Below are 12,978 nucleotides of genomic sequence, written 5' to 3'. Positions count from 1 at the left end.
GGGAGCTAACTCCTCTAGGAGTGACCCTCAATTAATGAGGGACAAGAAAAATAAATAATTACCCAAATTTCTTTGCCTCTCTGTGGGACAACTCTGTTTTACATAGCCTCTCAAAGAGTTCCCAGCAGAGCTGACCCCCAAGTCCCCTACAGCAGTAACCCATTCATGAACACACCCTTTATGGATTTTCTCTCTTCTCTATCTCCCTTCTCCACTCCCTCACTCTGCTTTCTGGGAATCCCATCCCAAATAAACCACTCGCACCCACTTCTGTGTTTCAGGATCTATCTTTGGAGGAACCCAACCGAAGATAGGCGATGACATCCAAGTGGAGTCCCAAAGGTTAGCAGTTAGTCAAGCGTGGTGAATTTAATGGTATGTAAATTATACCTCAGTAAAGCTGTTTGGAAAAAAAAAGAATTAACCAACCCACCATGGAAGGGAAGAATATTCCAGGCAGAGGGAATAACATTTGAAATTATAAGGATGGGATAGAGAGTTTAGCTTGTTTGGGGAACTACAAATAGTCGAGGATGGATAGGCAGTAGTTTGGAGAAGTAGACAGGAGCTGGATTAAAAAGGGATTTATAAACCTAAATAAAGAGCTGGGTATTTATTCTGAAGGTGACGGGGAGCCATTTCAGGGCTTTAAACAGGGGAGTTTATGGCGAGGTTTATGTTTTATAAGGTTACTCTGATGGCCACGTGGAAGATGGATAAAGGGAGGGCAAGAGCAGAGGCAGAGACCAGTTAGGAGGTCACGAAAATAATTAGGACAAGAAGAGATTAGGGCCTGAAGCAAGGTAGAGGCCAGTGGGATAGAGAGAAAGAGAATGATTGATATATTTTTAGGGAGATAAAATTGTCAGGACCTAGATAATTACAGAATGGAGCTAAGATACTGCATCATGGTTTCTAAAGACACAGTATCATTCCAAAGAGGTATGCTAAACCATATCTAACCCTAGAGATACTAGTTTATTTTTACCAAATTCCACTGGAGAGCAGAGCTTATTGTCAGGGCAAGGAAGAAGGAAAGGTGGACTGTGTTAAGCTCTAAGCTACAACAAATGGAAGTTGAATGTAATGGTTTGAACACGAGAGCTGGACAAGAGAAGTCAGTGGCCTAGAGGAGTCCACAAAGTGGAGGATAAAATCCATTAGGTCAATTCCATAATAGGGTGATTCATGTGGATTAATAAATGTCCTTGCTCCCCAGGGAATTGAGTTATATCTTAAGGCCAGTTGCTTAAATGAGACTTCATTTGGGGGAGAAGGAAAGGAGATAAATGAGGAGGAAGGGTGGGGGAGGAAAATGAGATGTATGGCTTTCGTGGGTGAGATTTCCCAGAAACCTTCCTCTTTGGTTCACCTCAGGTCTCTTCATCTTTATAATGCCCACCTGGGGATTTCCCTTCTGATGACCCTCTAGAACCCATCCTTGAAGGTGACCAAAGACCATCCCCTCTAAGCATAAGGCTCCCATTCCCTGGTGGCAGCTTATAGTACACACACACACACACACACACACACGCACCCTGCATGTGCATGCTTTCATTTACACAATTAGCAATCACAAGTAAAGAAAATAGGCACCAACATTTTACAGTATTAAACACTCATTCTTTCATTGACACCTGTGTGGGAGCACTGTAAATATGAGACCATTTTAGTGAAATATTTTTGGTCCTATTATGAATTATGCTACTATTAACATTCGTGTACAAGTTTTTGTATGGATATGTTTTCATTTATCTTGGGTACATACCTAGCAGTAGAATAGTCGGGTCATATGGTAAGTCTATCCTTAACATTTTGAGGAACTACTGAACCATTTTCCAAAGGGCCAAACCATTTTACATCCCCACTAACAATGATTTATTTTGCTTGCTTGTTTGTTTTAATAATTGTATATGCTGGTTTTTTCTTTACTTGTTTTTTTAAAAATTTTTTATTGAGTTAATGATAGGTTACAATCTTGTGAAATTTCAGTTGTACATTATTGACTGTCAGTCGTGTTGTAGGTGCACCCCTTTACCCTTTGTGCCCACCCCCACCCCTCCTTTCCCCTGGTAGCTACTAATCTCTTCTCTTTGTCTACATGTTTAAATTCCTTATATGAGTAGAGTCATACAGAGATTGTCCTTCTCTATCTGGCTTATTTCACTTAACATAATTCCCTCAAGGTCCATCCATGTTGCAAATGGGACGATTTTTATGGCTGAGTAGTTGTTTTTTTCTTTACTTATTATTAGATGTTTTACAAAACCTTTGCAATCTCTTTCTTGATTTGTCTCTCTTTTTGTGACTTTTTTTTTTTTTACATCTTAACATGTTACTTGAAAATCTCCATAATATCCTAATAAGAATTAGGATAGTGAGAGTGTCTAGAAAATATACTGGGTTTGACCAATGTATTGCTTAGATAGATTTGGGAAACTCATTGTTTGGAGATTCTGAATTTCAGATTGCAGTGTCCACATGTTGCCTTGAAGGTCCAAACCTTCCACAGGATCTCCAATTTGAGGGGATTCTTTTAAGCCATGGAACAGCAAAGATGGAATACGGAGACCACTGTGATGCTCTCTCATTTTACATTCAGAAGAGGAAAGAAAGGAGAGGAAGGACAAAAGGAGGTGAAAGACAGAGAGAGTTGTGAGAAGGCCATAAGGACATAATGTGCTGACTATTGTTTATAACTTTGATGGTAGCTGGAGAGCCAGTGCCTCAGGTACAATAGTGGGTCTGGTTTGGACTCACATGAAGCTTGTCCAGTGCACATATTCCCCATTTTCCAGTTCAATCTACTCTTCCCACTTTACTCCTTCCAGTTCCACCCTACATTTATTCATCCTGTCCCCATTATTCTGGCCACGGGGTGGTGAAGAAAATTAAGGAATGGGAAAAAGAGAAAAATAAGAATATATGTGTTCACAATCCTTCACCCACTTCTTCACCTCCCTATTTTTATTTCTTTCTTTTAATTTTTGTTATTTTTTTGGTGAGGAAGATTGACCCTGAGCTAACATCTGTTGCCAATCTTCCTCTTTTCGCTTGAGGAAGAGTGGCCCTGAGCTAACATCTGTGCCAATCTTCCTCTATTTTGTATGTAGGATGCTGCCACAGCATGGCTTGATGAGTGATGTGTAGGTCTGCACCTGGGATCTGAACCTGCGAACCCAGGCCGCCTAAGTGGAGAATGCTGAACTTAACCACTACTCCACCTGGCTGGCCCCTCATCTCCCTATTTATCATCAGTCCAGTAGGAATTTTGTTTAATTTGCCTCACTTGAAACAGTAACACTTTAGTTTCTATAAAACAGTTGCATCACCTAAGTAATGAATTCCCTTATAGAACAATAAAGGTGAAATAAGGTGGTGAAAAAAAATCCCACAGGAAAGACTAGTAACTAATGTTAAGTGATACTTTCTTAGTGAAAATTCCCTCCACTGTAATATTTCATTATTAATAGTCCTTGGGAATTTAAAGAAAAGAAATACCTTTTTATTTCTCTGGCTTGGTCTCTTGGTACTCATAAAGGAACCTAGGCTGTGCTTTATGATGCCAAAAACCACCGATCAATCCAGTCAATTTGATAATAGAACAACAATCAACCACATTATTTGGCATTTTGTAGACAAAACAGCTAATTGTTTGACTGAAATATTCACATGCAAATCAGTTATTTTGACATCATATGGGCACAGTCCAAGTCAATATTTAAATAGTAATTTAAAAATCATTAATTGGAACCATATTTGTTGATTATTTCATACATACAGGATTTTTTCTCATTTAACAGATGGCTTTGCATCAATTTCATCTTAAAAATTAGTAAACACAGATTTTTCTAACTGTGTAAAGGAAGTAAATACATAAGAAGGGGCCAGAGGCAGAAGGCAACTTAAAGATAACTCTGAAAATCAAGGCACCGGTAATTCTTTAGTAATGGTAAGATAATCTGTGGAGGAGATGGCACTTGGAAATTCAAACATTGGAGGCTGCAATTATTATTCTGGCAAATTGCTTTGCTAGGGCTGCCATAAAAAAATACAAAAAACTGGGTGGCTTGAATAATACAAATTTATTATCTCACAGTTCTGAAGGCTGAAAGTCTGAGATGAAGGTGTTGGCAGGGCTGGTTCCTTCTGAGAGCTGTGAGGAGAATCTGTTCCAGGCCTTTCTCCTAGCTTCTAGAGGTTTGTTGGCAACCTTTGGCATTCCTTAGTGTAGACTCATCATGTTCACTTGGTGTTCTCTCTGTGTGTGTATCTGTCTCCAAATTTCCCTTTTTTATAAGGACATCAGTTATATTGAATTAGGGGTCCACTCTACTCCAGTATCACCTCATCTTAACTAATTACATCTGCAATGACCCTATTTCCAAATAAGGTTCGGATGTTAAGGACTTCAATGTGTGAATTTGGAGGGAATACGATTCAGCCTATAACATCTGGTGAAAGATAATACCACCTCCACAGAGGTCCTGAAGTGTCTGTGAGCTCTGGCAAGAGTCATCTTTGATTGGATGTTTTTAGGTGAAGATAAAAGCAAAGTAGAAATCTGTTGTCAACTGGATGCTGTTTTCTCACTTAATGCTCTCTGATGCCTCCTTTCCACATTGGAGAGGACTGGGACTAAAAGTTACTTCAAGATTTGGGGTCCAAGAGAAACTTGAACTTGGGTGAATTGCTCACATTTTTTTGAGGGTGCTTTTGATCTCATCTAGGCTTAAAGATTATAATTCGAGAATATTCCTACTTTGAGCGTTTCATATATTTTCCAGTCTAGCTTGAAGTTTTGTGTCAGAAGACTCATGGATATTTTCTTTTTTTAACTTTTTATAAAATTACTCTCTCTCACAAGAGGTATTCTCCCCAAGAATTTTCATATTCTTAACCTAACAAATGCTCTTTCAGAATCTTCCCTTCTACTTTATTTGAAAATGTGCATCCTAGTTGGCCAGCTTACTAACTGCCAACACCGTGGCCATCTCCACTCCATCCTTACCCTCATGTGGCTTTCTATTTGGATTTGGGAAAATCAACTTGGCTACCATTTCCCATCTGGAAGAAATGAGACAGATGGAGGTCATCCCTTTAAATATCCTAAACACCTAAGTTAGAACTGTCATGTCTGAGTGGTCAGCCCTTGCTGTGAGTGATGGATTGTGCTTTGCAAGGCTGTCTCTTTCCTGAGAACATCACTAGCAATGCCCTGGTAGACTTTTTGTGAGTAATGTCACAGGATGTTTGTATCAGTGTCAAACTGGTCTTAGAAGGCATCTTGCTCTTGCCTGTGACAAACCCTCTTGTCTTGCTCTGCTTCATTTGAGAACTTCTTCAGAAGTGGCTCCTTTTAATTGTTGATGATTTTTGTTGCAAAGCTTTTAGAAAGAAAATAATAGAGGCTATGTATGCATGATGCAGGAAAAATTGGAGGGTGGAGTCAAACCTTCAGGAAATTTGGTGGAAAAAATCATCAGGACAAGTTTTTATTTGGCACCTCTTGGCTAAGTGTTGTATATGTTTATACATACATATTTCATTATTAGATATTTATATATGTGTATATAGAAAGTAATGTTCCTTAGTTGTCAGTTGGAAGTTATTGAAGTAAAACTTGGTTGTCTCTATACAAATCAATGACCAAAGATCTATTATCAGCCCACTGTGCATCACTAGGGGAGTGCAAGGAGGCAAAAACCCAGATTCCTGTTCTCAATGAGCTTGATGTCTTGGTGAGGAGAAAAATTCTTCATTTATTCAACAAAAATTTATTAAGCATATAATATGTGCCAGGTCCAATTTGCGAACTGATATGTGTTTTAACTAAACTATGACCCCATCTCAAGAAGGTTATAGTTTACAGGAGGATGTAGAGAAGTTGGCAGAAGTTGGCAAAATTGTAGTGAGGACTTTAATAGAGGAAAGCATAAAGCATTGCAAGAGTTGGTATTAGGGGTGTCTAATTCAGACTGAGAGGGTCAGGGAGGCTTCCTGGAGGTGGAAGGTAACTAAGATCAACTCATAACAGTGCTGTAAGTGTTCAGCACTAAATGAGCGGTGCAGGTGTAAGTAGCATTCAAAGATGGGGAAGGACACTTCATGCTGGGGTGATGAGGGGGGCCTTCATGGAGAAGGGGTTTTGAGAGAAACTGTGAAAATTGATGTCAAAAACTGCACATACCTGTCTACCCTGCTACTGTGCATTGTAAAAACTCTTTGTAAGGAGTTGGGGTGATAAGGCAAGCCCAGGATCTGGTATAGGTTGGACTTAGATATAATAACCAGAAGAGTTTGACATTGGGTCTGAACCCAGCTAGTTCCAAGGGTTGTCACCTGTGTCATCAGTACTTGTATAGGCTTAGGGGTTGCTAGGGAGGCTTGGGCCTCACAGCAGGTGAGTTTTGGGAATGGAGCAATGTGGTTAATTTGAGTTGATGGATAGATATTGGCAGGAGGAGGCTATTCTGGTGTATGAGTTAGGAATACTTTTGAATGCAAGTTACAAAATGCAACTAAGAGTGGCTTTAACAACAACAGAAAAAGACTGACTTTTCCTGCATAGTCCAAAACCCGGAGGTAGCCAGTGGGGCATTGGTTCAGTGGCTCAAGAATGTCAGAGATGGTATCTCTGCAATTCTCTTGGCTTTCTCTTCATGTTTGTTGCCTTATGGTGGAAATATGACTGTCAGAATTCTAGACGTAGGATATGCACTGCAGGAAAGAAAAAGGGGGGAAGTTACGTCTATTCATTTAATAACGAAAGTGGTATTTTCCCCAGAAGCACCCCAGCAGATTTCCCCTTATGTCTTTTTTTTTTTTAAAGATTTTTTTTTTTATTTTTTCCTTTTTCTCCCCAAAGCCCCCCCGGTACATAGTTGTGTATTCTTCGTTGTGGGTTCTTCTAGTTGTGGCATGTGGGACGCTGCCTCAGCGTGGTCTGATGAGCAGTGCCATGTCCGCGCCCAGGATTCGAACTAACGAAACACTGGGCCGCCTACAGCGGAGCGCGCGAACTTAACCACTCGGCCACGGGGCCAGCCCCTCCCCTTATGTCTTAATGGCCAGACCTGTAGCACATAGCCATTCCTAAAATCAAGAGAGGTTGGGAAAGAGACAGCCTTTCAGGAAGGGAGAAGAGAATTGGAAATAAGTATTGGGAGGACCAAGCAGGAACTAGGGGGTGTGTGTATGTGTATGTCTGTGTGTCTGTGTGCGTGTGCCATCTCTTACAAGCCACTCAGGGTTGCTATGGCTACCTGCAGCCTGAGCTGGGGTGAGGGACCACGTGCAGTACCAGTAGCGGCCTCGAGTGGGAACCAAAGAGAAGTCCACTCAACTGGGGCCCACATAGTGCTGATTTCATGAATCTTTGGGGTCATTCCTCTCCACCATCTTTGCTTATATACTTCTCCCCTAGATCTGTATCCTCCAGCTGCGTCTCAGATGGTGGCTTTATCTTTGATTCTGGCCCCCTTCATAGGCCCCCTTCTCTTCTCACTCTGCCCTCACCTGGAAAGAAGTCAGGAAGCCGACATTGGCAGGGCCTGAGGCTCCGGCCAGGCCTAGAAGCTGTGCCAACCATGGGCTCCCTCTGGGTAGGGTTCAGAGTTGCCAAGTCTCACATCCCAGTCAGACAGAGAGGAGAAAAATCACAAGGACTTGAGTGCCCAATGATTGGTGCCAGGCCAGTCAGTGTGAAGTCAGATTGGAGTCACCCTGGGATAAGAAATCTGTTCTCTGAAAACAAGTTTGATTCTGGACTTCTGCATTTTCTACATGGCTTCTGCCTTTCCCTTTAGTGTCTTGGTAAACTTTTCCAAAAACCCCACCCTTGTTATATCAGAACTAAAAGGAAAAAGAAATTGTCCACATCACACCAATGAGACCCTCTCCCTTACCTCTCAGACCGGGAATGGGAGAAGCCAACCTGTCCTAGCCTGAGATTCTGGTAAGAATAGGGTGGTTAGGGGCCGGTCCCGTGGCTAAGTGGTTAGGTTCACGCACTCCACTTCAGCAACCCAGGGTTTTGCCGGTTTGGATCCTGACCACAGAACTAACACCACTCATCAGGCCATGCTGAGGTGACGTCCACATAGCAAAACCAGAAGGATCTACAACTAGAATATACAACTGTGTACTGGGGGGCTATGGGGAGGAGAAGAAGGAGGAGGAGGAGGAGGAGGAGAGGGAGGAGGAGGAAGAAGAGGAAGGAGGAGGAGGAGGAGGGGGAGGAGGAGGAGAAAAGATTGGCAACAGATGTTAGCTCAGGTGCCAATCTTGAAAAAAGAATAAGGCGGTTAGTGAGGTAAATACCTTGGAGAGGGTAGCCAAGGACAAGGGTGATTTCTACTGTCCTCTCACAAGGGCATTCATTTAGAAGTGATTCTCAACCAAGCAAGGTTGCTTGTGAGATTGGGGAATCAGAATTTCTGGTGAAGTTGACATGTGATGGTTTAAAACAAAGAGACACTTTGCCCCATTGAGTGGTTTTTAATCACAGTGTTTAATTTATTTTGCATTTCAGAGAGTATTAAGGGGGGTGTGAATGTTTATTAAAAGGTAGCATGGCCCACAAAAGCTGAAAAGCACTGCTAGGGACAGTGACACAGGACAGAGTGGGGCGTCATGTGGAGACAAGTAAGATAAACCTTATTTAAATTGCAAAGTTGCCTAAGACAAAAACTTCGCTGAAGTATCATTGAGAAGATTTGGCCACTTTAATGCGGGACCTAAGGCGGGAGCTGGGCTTTGGAAGTCTGGTGAAGACTGTGAACTCACTCTCAGAAAATGTTCTCAAATGCATAAAATAAAATACATAGGATAACAAAGGAAATCAATTGTATTAAAATACAACTATCAAAATATTACAAAAAACATATTTGCGATAGAGTAATACATATGTTTCTTCATGAGTGTGTTAAATTACAGAATCTAGCAACAGGTCTAATAACTGCTGTAATTCTGAAGTAGTGAAGAGTATTAATAGTATTTTGAGATATCTGCAACAACTGAAATGTGACATGAAAACAACTGTGAATTTTATTGGTGGCAAAGTCACAGGCACTTCTGGTACTGCTCAGGATTCCTGCCTGTGTTGAGTTGGAGGAAATGCCAAATTTTGGTTAGAGATTGGAAACAAAAAGGTAAAATTTTCCCATCCAAGTTATGGACCCCCTGAATTCTACCCATAGACCTCATGAGGGACCACTGGTTTAGAACTTCCAGCTATAGAGAAGAGAAAAGAGGAGACTGCACAGGAGAGGTTAATGTTGCAATTAAGGAGGACAGGCAGCAGACCAAACACTAACCACAAGGGCAGCCCTGTCATTTGTCCCAGGCACTATCCATCCTTTCATGAATGGTCTAGGGTAGAGGCTGCACTCCATTGTTGGGTCTGTTTGGACTCTTAGATAACGCCAAGTCAGGAAATGGTGCTGTTGGATTTTACTGGCAGTGGACTTGGTTTTCTTGCAGGAGATGAATAGACTTGGAGTCTGGTCCAAGCCTGTGAGAGTTTCTGGTGATGGTTTGCTCCCAGCCTTCCTGTCCTGACTGGATCTGATGAGTGTTCACACGGTGTCAGCCAGTGTAATGTTTATTTGCCTCCTCCATGAATGTGCTAAATGCAAATGAAAAGCCATCATCAAATGCAAAGGGAAAGGTGCAAGAAAAAGATTTGGCTTTGGGTCGTCCCTCTTTCTGAATATGGCACCGGGAGTTTAATGGCTAGCACATATTGAGTCCTCAGTCAGAAGGTCGCTTCAAGACTCATGTTAATCATTATTCTCATTTTGCAAACAGAGAACGGGGACTGATGATGAGGTCAAGGCTGGTGAGCATGTCAAACAGAGTGCGATGAGTAGAATTTCTGACCAAAGAATCACAGTCCTTCTGGCCGTGGATGCAGTTAGTTATACTTTTAAAAGCATGCCCAACAGTAAGCAAGGAATTGTTGAATGTCTGGCACATGACCAGCAAGGTGGGGATGGGAGCCTCTTCAGCTCTGATGGTCAGGCAAGGCCTCTCTGAGGAGGTGGCTTTGGAGTCGAGAGCTAAATTAGGAGAAGCAGGCAGCCATGCAAGGATCTAAGTAAAAGCACTCCAGATAGAAGGAATGGCATGTTGGAATGCCCCCAGAGAGCAGCAAATGTTGAGGGACAGGGACAGGTGGAAGGCCAGTGTGAGTGAGAGGGAGCATTGTAGGAGATGGAGCTGGAGAGATAGGTGCTCCGAGACCTTGGAGGCCCTGGAGGTCACAGTGAGGAGGTGGGATTGTGGTCTGGTTAGAGTGGGAAACCTCTGGAGGGGTTTAAGCAGGGCAGCCTGCTTGATCAGCACTTTCTGACTTCCGTTTCCCACCATAGCTCTGGCTGCTGTGTGAGGATGGACTTTGCAAGAGTGTGAAGGAGGCGGACTCAGCCTCCTGGTAGGGGGCCGTGGTGGCTTGGACTAGGGTTGTAGCTGTGAAGATAGTGAGAAGTGGCCAGATTCTGGAGGTATTTTAGAGGCACAGAGAATAGGACTTCCCATGAATTAGAGAAGGGGCATGAGAGGAAGAGTGGCACCAGGGATGACTCCTCAGTAACATGGGGAGAAATTTCTGAGTGATAGAAGGCTACCTAGAGGTCTGCCAAAACTAGCAGCACTGACTCTGGGAAAAATGGTGAGTTATGTAAAGTTTGTCTTGTGTCCTCTGATAGTTCCCCCCTGTGACCCTTCTCAATGCCACCACCTTCTCAGTCTGTCATTTCTTTTTTGGCTTCTCAAGGGTTGCAACCATATACCTCTTTCTTAGAAAGCAGTATGAGGGTGGTAGGTAGAGGGTAGGGTTTAGAACCCAACAGGACTAGAGCTTGAATCCTGGTCCCACAATTTACCTGGTATGTGACCTGGGCAACTTGCTTCTCTGAATATCAGTTGTTTTTCGTCTATGAAATGGGATGAAAAGAGTCATCTCATAGAGTTTTTTGGATACTGAATAACACAATGAATGAAAAGTGCCCAGCCCAGAGCAGGCTCTCAGCAAACTCGTCCCTACTTCAATTTTAACTTACCTCTCTTGTATTCCATTTGGGCTACAAGATCTTGGTGACAGGCTGGCTAGCTGTTCACTGATAAACTAAATCGTGTTGAGCTGTTGCCCTGGTTCTCAAAGCTGGCCACACATAAAAGCAACTGGGAGCTTTAAAAAATACTCAGACCCACACTCCACTTCCTAGCGTTTCTGATTTGATTGGTCAGGGGTGTCAAAGGATCATTATTTTTAAAAGGACCCTAGGTATTTCTATGAGCCGCTAGGTTTGAGAACCCCTGTTAAATTAGTGGACAGTTTTAATTTAATTAAAGGCCATCAAGTAGGCACTAGCATTTCTAGAAAAATGATAGAGGTTGTAAAAATTTACCCCAAGCTGGAGTTTTCACTTGAGGAAGTGAGGGCTTTTCTATTAAAAGAAAAGAGTGCCTCAATAGCTAATATTTATTGCATACTTATGATGTGTCAATGTGTTAGACAATGTTCTAAATTCTCTCTCTCTCTCTCTTTCTCTCTCTATCTGACCTTAGCCACATTGCTCTTCTTCCTATTCCCTGAAAATCCCACCTTCCCTTCCCCCTCAGGGCCTTCATACATGCGATTTCCTCTAGTCTGCCCCCTTTACATCCCTTTGCCCTGAACTTCTGACTCTGATGTTGTTTAGATAAGCCTTCTGTAGGTATCTGCCTGTTTGCCTGCTTGTTGAATGTCTTCCACACTCTACTGTAAGTTCCACAAAGGCAGAGGCAGGTCTGTTTTGTTCACCATTGAATCCGTAGTGCCTAGCCCAGCATGATAACATTTGTTGAATGAGAGCAAATGGTGAACACTTCTTCCCTCAGTGTTAGACTCAAGCAGGAGTGGACTATGGGTGGAGACAGATTCCAGTGCCAGCCTTCCAGAGGACTCCAAATGACTGTCCTCTTCCAACCCGAGTCCTTGGTACTGAATCCAGTCAAGTGGTCACTCATGGCCTCAGTACACTTTTCTGTTATCTTGGTCAGTACCACGAAGGTTTTAAATAATTTTTAACCCCACCCAGAAAGGGTTGGAACCTTGGGCTCCTCTTTCTAAGAGGCTCCTCTGCTTCTATGTAAATTCCTGGCTGTGAATGTTTCTACGGGCTGAGGAACTGGGAGCATTTGTCCGGGCAGTATTACCAATGTCTGTCAGGGGGCTTGACTCAACTCCACTGACCCAGGCCCCAATTTAGTCTAGGGGTTCCATTATCAAAATGTGCCAAACGTGAGATTATATTAATAGTAATATATAGAAGTATGATTTTGGTGCCTGCCTGTACTTCTTATGGGGAATGAGTGGTGTATCTAGAAAACAAAACTCCAAGGTCATTTTTATTGCCACATTCCCAAATATGAGACCTTTCATTTTTCCAGTTTTTAGGGGCCATTCTTATCACTGAAAACATTTGCTGAGTGATCTTAGCATGAGATCTCTCATAAGCAGACCTTGAGATGAGATATGGATGCAAGTAGTTTATTTGGGAGTGATCCCAGGAAGCACTGGTTGGGGAGGGCAAAGTGAAACAGGGAAGGGAAGGAAGCCGATACAGACACAAGTTAATGGTAGTGTTACTGTTGTGGGTAACTGACACTACTGTGGGCCTCTGGGAAGTTGTGTGCAACATGCCTCAGTTTTTCCACCTAAGGGTTGAGGAAGCTGGGGTATGTATTCACCCACTACCGTCCTTCATTGGTTGACAACCACTGGGAGAGGTGTCAACTCTTGACCCATGCAGCCTGCCCCATGTGTGTGGACAGAGCATGCTTCTGTGGCTAGAGAGGGCTTTCAGGCAGGGAGACACAGGTGCTTGCTTTGAAAGCCCATAGGCATATAAAAGAATAATGAATAGCAAGAGGATATGGACAGGATGCCAACAGGTTCTGGTCTATCTGCTATACCAATGATCTCTGTGTGTG

The 12,978-nt window shown here is 42.7% G+C and overlaps 1 long non-coding RNA gene across 1 annotated transcript in view; it reads left to right on the top strand.

Annotated features, from left to right (window-relative positions):
• The first annotated feature begins 288 nt into the window (after positions 1-288).
• The window catches only part of LOC123282457 (uncharacterized), a 779,045-nt gene continuing 766,355 nt past the window's right edge, over positions 289-12,978 (top strand). The window contains exon 1 of the long non-coding RNA XR_011499914.1: positions 289-375. This is a non-coding gene — a long non-coding RNA (uncharacterized lncRNA). The remainder of the gene's footprint in view (positions 376-12,978) is intronic.

This window comes from Equus asinus, chromosome X (genome assembly GCF_041296235.1).
Source record: "Equus asinus isolate D_3611 breed Donkey chromosome X, EquAss-T2T_v2, whole genome shotgun sequence".
NCBI lineage: Eukaryota > Metazoa > Chordata > Mammalia > Perissodactyla > Equidae > Equus > Equus asinus.
Note: the sequence above shows the minus strand (reverse complement) of the source record. Positions and strands in the feature narration are given on the sequence as shown.